This window comes from Somniosus microcephalus, unplaced genomic scaffold (genome assembly GCF_052327205.1).
Source record: "Somniosus microcephalus isolate GS21.2 unplaced genomic scaffold, FLI_Smic_1.0 unresolved_chr6, whole genome shotgun sequence".
NCBI lineage: Eukaryota > Metazoa > Chordata > Chondrichthyes > Squaliformes > Somniosidae > Somniosus > Somniosus microcephalus.
In genome coordinates, this window is record NW_028225184.1 from 43,079,163 (window position 1) to 43,086,728 (window position 7,566).

Here is a 7,566-nt window from a genome sequence, read left to right on the forward strand (position 1 = left end):
GCCTGGGAATACCATTTGCTTTAGGCTTTTCTTGCCAGCAGAAGCGGTTCGCTGCCCTAAAAATATCATGCTGCGTTCACTCACCAAACTGTTGGAATTGCTCTCTCTCTCTCTCCATCTTTCTGTCCGCTGTTACTTGCTTCTCGAAAGGTAGATGTCGAGACACAGCACCACTAAACAGAACAGCAAATCAATCTGGAATCTGTCACCTGAAGAAAACCAGGAAAAGCTGACGCCTACGGGTGAGTTACTCTGGACAAGCCCGATCTCGTCTGATTCTCGGAAGCAAAGCAGAGTTAGGCCTGGCTACTACTTCGATGGGAGACCGCCTGGGAATACCAGGTGCTGTAGGCTTCTTTTGCCGGCTGGTCCTTTTTTCAGCCCTGCAAACTCAAGCTACTTTCAATCATCAAACTATTTGCAGTACTCTCTCTGTCTCTCACTCTTTCTCTCGCTCTCCCTCTCTCCCTCTATCTGTTCGCTGCAATTTGCTTCACGAAGGAAATACGTCGAGACACAGCGTTGTGCTGCTTTCCTGTTCTTTTTCGTTTCGTTGCTTTAAACGTCAGATTGCACACACTCTCAATTGTTGTAATGCAGGATCAGGCCTTTATTGAAACCTCGTGCTATTCACAAAAAATATGAGTTAACAAGTCTCTTTCACACTGGACAAACCAGCCTGAGAGCTGCTGAAACACACTGTCTCCGTGATTCCACTGCGAGTTGCTCACCAGTGTTCCCTTACATTTCAAACACTAAATTTTGCCTTTAATCACTACATTCATTGCATATTACCAATACATTATGGTACACAAAAATGCGACAGAATAACAACATCAACTAAAAAACAGGCCCTCAAATCATCTAATTATTTTCTTGCCGCAATACATCCTCAACAGAATTATCAAGTTGACACATTCAGATATGGCTGAGGGACTCTTACACATCCTATTATTATCTTTCCCCTAAAGTCACCCATTCCCAGAATGCTCACAGCCCATTTTCAATGCAGGCTCAGAACGGGATTAAACGGAGTGAAATTGGACACCGTGTTTTAATCGGAAATTTGGAAAGAGTGGAAATGTCTGGAAAGTATTGTGTAAGTAGAATTTGTAAAAAGTGAAACTTAGTTGAAGAATTGGATTTCAACGAAGAACTGTAGAAAGTGTAGTTAACAGAAGCTGCCTGCCAATGTCAGTTAACTGTCAGTCATCTGTAAGTGTTTGTTTTGAATAAACGCTAATGACGAGGAGCACGGGAGCCCAGTCAGCACTATTAAATTGGGGGAGGCTCCTAGTGTATAAAATTCAACATTTCTGCAAAGCACAGAGCGATCTGCACAGAGAGGGATTAAGTGGAGTGGACTTGAACAGAGTGTTTTATTTGGGAATTTGGAAAGAGTGGGAATTTGGAGAAGAGAGGGAAGGAGGTGTTGCTTTTTGCTGACGCTACTTATAGTGCTTTGTGTTGCAGATAGATGTTTGATGGTAGTACCCTTAAATTAATCTCGATCAACAAGCTACACTGTTAGGTAAGATAACTAATTACAAAGTTAATTTAATTTGATAAAACAAACTCATATAGTGCAACTAGTGATGAAAAATATTGGCTGGCCTTGCCACAGACAGCAACATCACAGAAATGAGTAAAACAAAATTGGATGGCAGTGCGGGTAATGAGCCACAACTTCAGATTTAGTAGTTTGTGGAGATGATTGTCTTCCCGGACAATCAAATTTGCTGTAAGTGCCTGCATCTAGAGGACATTCAGCTCAGAGTTTTTGAAATGGAATGTAAGCTGCAGACATTGTGGGGCATCTGGGATGGGGAGAGTTACCAGGACACTTTGATCCAGAAGACAGTCACACCCCTTATGTTAGATAGTGCTCCAGGTCTGGTTAGTGGGCAGGTACAGGAGGATGTGGCCGCAACTCAGGCCGGTGAGGGGAGCCCAGGTGCAGTGCTGGAGGAGCCACAGCCTTTGCACATGTTCAACATGTTCTTGCTGCCTGTGTGAATGAGGGAAAATCTGCAGGATGGATGAGAAAGCTGACTTTAACACCAATGTGTAGGAGGCAATTCAAGTGGGAGAAGTGAAAGGGAATGTAGTCGTGGTAGGCAACAGTATATTCAGGGGGTAGGTATTTTTTTCTGCATCGTGACCGAAAGTCCCAACGGTTGTGTTGCATGCCCAGTGCCAGGTAAAGACACCACCTCGTGGCTGGAGAAGACCGTGGATGTGGGAGGGGTTTGATCCAATTGTGGTGATCCACGTAGGATCCAAGAACATAGGTGGAACAAGGAATGAGGTTCTGATGAGGGAATTTGAGGAGCTATGATCCAAATTATAAAGCAAAACCTCAAAGGTGATAGTCTCTGGATTGCTACCTGAGCCACGCACAAATTGACATAGCGGCAAACAGATCAACATTACTGGTGGTGACCGTCCTCTCATTACTGGTGGTGAGCATACTCTAACATTACTGGTGTTGACTCTACTCTAACGTTATTGGTGGTGACTCTACTCTAACATTACTAGTGGTGAATCCAGTCTACCATTACTGGTGGTGACTCTACTCTAACATTACTGGTGGTGACCCTAGTCTAAAATTGCTGGTGGTGACTCCACTCTAACATTACTACTGGTGACTCCATTCTACCATTACTGATGCTGAACCTACTCCATCATTACTGGTGGTGACTCAACTATAACATCACTGGTGGTACCCCTACTCTAACATTACTGTTAGATACTCTGCTCTAGTATTAGAGGTGGTGACTCTACTCTAACATTACTGATGGTCACTCCACTCTACCATTACTGGTGGTGACCCTACTCTAAAATTGCTGGTGGCGACCCTACTCCATTATTACTGGTGGTGACTCTACACTAACATTACTGGTGGTGACTCTACACTAACTTTACTGGTGGTGACACTACTCCATCATTACTGGTGGTAAACCTACTCCATCATTACTGGTGGTGATTCTACACTAACTTTACTGGTGGTGACCCTTCTTTAACATTATTGGTGGTGACTCTACTCTATCATTACTGGTGATGACCATGCTCTAACATTACAGGTGTTGACTCTACTCTAACATTACAGGTGTGACTCTACTCTACATTACTGGTGGTGATCCTACTCTACATTATTGGTGGGGACACTTTTCCAACATTACTGGTGTTGACTACACTCTAACATTAATGGTGGAATCTCTTCTCTAACATCCCTGATGTTGACCCTACTCTAAGATTACTGGTGGAGACGCTTCTGTAACATTACTGCTGATGACTCTACTCTATAATTACCGATGGCGACTCTATTCTAACATTATTGGTGGTGACCCTTCTCTATCATTATTGGTGGAGACCCTACTCTAACATTACAGGTGGTGAGTCTATTCTAACGTTACTGGTGGTGAATCGACTCTAACATTACAGGTGGTGACTCTACTCCAACGTTACTGGTGGTGACTCTACTCTAACGTTACTGGTGGTGACTCTACTCTAACGTTACTGGTGGTGACTCTACTCTAACATAACTGGTGGTGACTCTACTCTAACATTAATGGTGGTGACTCTCCTCTAATATTACTGGTGTTGAATCTACTCTTACATTACGGGTGGTGACTCTGCCCTAACGTTACTGGTGGTGTCTCTACACTAACATTACTGGAAGTGACTCTACTCTAACACTACTGGTGCTGAACCTACGCTAACATTACAGGTGGTGACTCTACTCCAACATTACTGGAGGTGATTCTACACTAACATTACAGAGGGTGACTCTACTCTAACTATACTGGTGGTGACACTAATCTAACATCACTGGCGATGATCCAACTCTAACATTACTGCTGGTGACTCTACTCTAACATTACTGGTGTTGACTACTCTAACGTTACTGGCGGTGACTCTACTCTAACGTTATGTTGGTGACTCTACTATAACATTTCTGATGGTGATCCTACTCTATCATTACTGATGGTGTCTATACTCTAACATTACTGGCGGTGACATTCTCTAACATTACTGGTGATGACTCTGCATTAACATTGCTGGTGGTGACTCTACTCTAACATTACTGGTGGTGAATCTGCTCTATCATTATTGTTGGTGTTTCTACAATATCATTACTGGTGGTGACCGTATTCTACCATTACTGGTGGTGAATCTACTATAACATTACTGGTGGCGACTTTAATCTAACATGACTGGTGGTGACTCTACGCTAACATTACTGGCGGTGACCCTACTCTATCATTACTGGTGGTGAACCTAATATAACATTACAACATTACTGGTGGTGACCCTAATCTAACATTACTGGTGGAGTCGCTACTGTAACATTACTGCTGATAACTCTACTCTATATTTACTGATGGCGATTCTATTCTAACATTACTGACGGTGAATCTGTCCCACTGTAACTGGTGGTGACTCTCCTCTAACATTAATGTTGATGACTTTATTTAGCATTAATGCTGGTGACTCTACACTAACATTACTAGTAGTGACTCTCCACTAACATTACAGGTGATGACTCTACTCTTACATTACTGGTGGTTATTCTAATCTAACACTACTAGTGGTGACTACTCTAACATTACTGGTGGTGATTCTACTCTAAAGTTACTGTGGTGAGTCCACTCTTACATTATTGTGTTGACGCTACTCTAACATTTTTGGTGGTGGCCCCTTGGGTTAGAGCCATCAAAATATGATGAATTCTTCATTTGGATGGAGAGTGAAGTAGTTGACTCGGACACTAAGGTCCTGAATTTAAATAAAAGAAACTGCAATGGTATGAGGCGCGAATTGGGTAGGATTGATTGGGGAATGTCAATCAAAGGGTTGACGGTGGATAGGCAATGGCAAACATTAAATGACCGGATGGATGAACTACAGAAGTTGTTCATCCCAGTTTGGGATAAGAATAAATCAAAAAGGGTGACTCAACCGTGGCTAACAAGGGAAATTAGGGATAGCATATGATCCAAGGAGAGGGCATATAAATTGGCCAGAGAAAGCGGTAACCCTGAGGATTGGGAGCAGTTTAGGATTCAACAAAGGATGACAAAGGGATCAATTAAGAAGGGGAAAATAGAACATGAAAGTAAGCTTGCTGGGAAAATAAAAACTAACTAAGAGCTTTTATAGCTATGTGAAGAGAAAAACATTAATGATATCAAGTGTAGGTCCCTTGCAGTGAGAAGCAGGGGAAGTTATAATGTGGAACAATGAAATGGAAGTCCAATTAAATGCATATTTTGGTTGTGTCTTCACAAAGGAGAACACAAATAACCTCCCAGAGATGGTGGAGAACATAGGGTCTGATGAGAGGGAGGAACTGAAGGAAATCAGTATTTGTAGGGGAATTGAAAGGATGAAGGCTGATAAATCCCCAGGGCCTGATAATCTACATCCTAGGCTATTGAAGGAGGTGGCCCTACAAATAGTAGATGCATTGCTGATCATCTTCCAAAATTCGCTGGAATCTGGAACTGTACCCATGGATTGGAGGGTAGCTAATTTTACCCCACTATTCAAAAAGGGTGGTAGAGATAAAGCGAGGAATTACAGACCGGTAAGCCTGACATCGGTAGTGGGGAAAATGCTAGAGTCCATTATAAAGGATGTAATAGCTAAACACTTGGATAACAGTGACAGGATCGGACAAAGTCAACATGGATTTACAAAAGGTAAATTGTGCTTGACAATCTACTGGAATTTTTTGAGGATATAACTGGGAAAATAGATAAGGGAGAACCAGTAGATGTGGTTTACTTGGTGTTTCAAATGGCTTTTGATAAGGTCCTGCATAAGAGATTAGCGTGTAAAGTAAAGCACATGGGATTGGGGGCAAGGAATTGACTTGGATAGAGAACTGGTTGGCGGACAGAAAGTAGCGAGTAGGAATTAACGGGTCTTTTTCTGAGTGGCAGGCAGTGACTAATGGGATACCGCAGGGATTGGTCCTTGGACCCCAACTATTCACAATATACTTTAATGATCTAGATAAGGGAACTAGATGTAATATCTCCAAGTTTGCAGATGACACAAAGGTGGGTGGGCGTGTGTGCTGCAAGGAATATACCGAGAAACTCCAGCATGATTTGGACAGGTTGGGTGATTGGGCAGAAGCGTGGCAGATGCAATATAACGTGGATAAATGCGAGGTTATCCACTTTGATGTCAAAAACAGAAAGGCAGACTATTATCTGAATGGCAATAGATTAGGAGAAGGGGAAGTGCTACGAGACCTGGGTGTCCTTGTGCACCAGTCGCTGAAGGTAAGCATGCAGGTGCAGCAGCCGGTCAAGAAGGGAAATGGTATGTTTGCCTTCATAGCGAAAGGGTTTGTGTACAGGAGCAAGGATGCCCTGCTGCAGTTGTACAGGGACTTGGTGAGACCACACCTTGAGTACTGTGTACAGTTTTGGTCGCCTTATCGGAAGAAGGATGTTCTTGCCATGGAAGGAGTTCAGCGACGATTGACAACGCTGATCCCTGGGATGGCAGGAATGACGTATGAGGAGAGATTGGGTCGATTGGGCTTATACTCGCTGGAGTTTAGAAGAATGAGAGGGGATCTCATCGAAACTTATAAAATTATGACAGGTCTGGACAAACTAGATGCAGGTAGAATGTTCCCGATGGTCGGAGAGCCCAGAACCAGGGGTCATAGTCTACGGATAAGGGGTAAGCCATTTAGGACAGAGATGAGGAAGAATTTCCTCACCCAGAGAGTGGTGAACCTGTGGAATTCCCTACCACAGAAGCCGGCTGAGGCCAAGTCTTTAAATATATTCAAGAAGGAGTTAGATACATTTCTTAGAGCTAAAAGTATCAAGGGATATGGGGAGAAGGCAGGTACGGGGTACTGAGTTTGGATGATCAGCCATAATCTCATTGAATGGCGGAGCAGGCTCGAGGGGCCGAATGGCCTACTCCTGCTCCTATCTTCTATGTTTCTATGTTTCTATGACTCTACTGTAACGTTACTGATGGCGACTCTACTCCAACATTACTGCTGGTGACTTTACTCTAACATCACTGCTGGTGACTCTACTCTAACATTACTGGTGGTGACTCTACTCTAACATTTCTGGTGGTGACTCTATGCTAACATTACTGGTGTTGAATCTACTCTTACATTACTGGTGGTGACCCTAACCAAAATTACTGGTGGAGATGCTACTCTAACGTTACTGGGGCTGACTCTAGTCTAACATAGCTGCTGGTGACCCTACTCTAACGTTATTGGTGGTGACTCTACTCTAACATTACTGGTGGTGACTCTACTCTAACATTAACGGTAGTGACTGTACCATAACAAAACTGGTGGTGACCCTACCCTAACAATACTGGTGGTGACTCTACGCTAACATTGCTTGTGGTGACTCTAGTCTAACCATAATGGTAGTGACTGTACCCCAACATAACTGGTGGTGACCTTACTCTAACATTACTGATGGTGACTCTACTCTAACATTAACGGTAGTGACTGTACCCTAACAAAACTGATGGTGACCCTACCCTAACAAAACTGATGGTGACCCT

The 7,566-nt window shown here is 43.2% G+C and overlaps 1 pseudogene; it reads left to right on the top strand.

The window, feature by feature from the left end:
• Nucleotides 1-234: 234 nt before the first annotated feature.
• On the top strand, nt 235-354 carry LOC147087242 (5S ribosomal RNA; annotated as a pseudogene).
• The last annotated feature ends 7,212 nt before the right edge of the window (nt 355-7,566 follow it).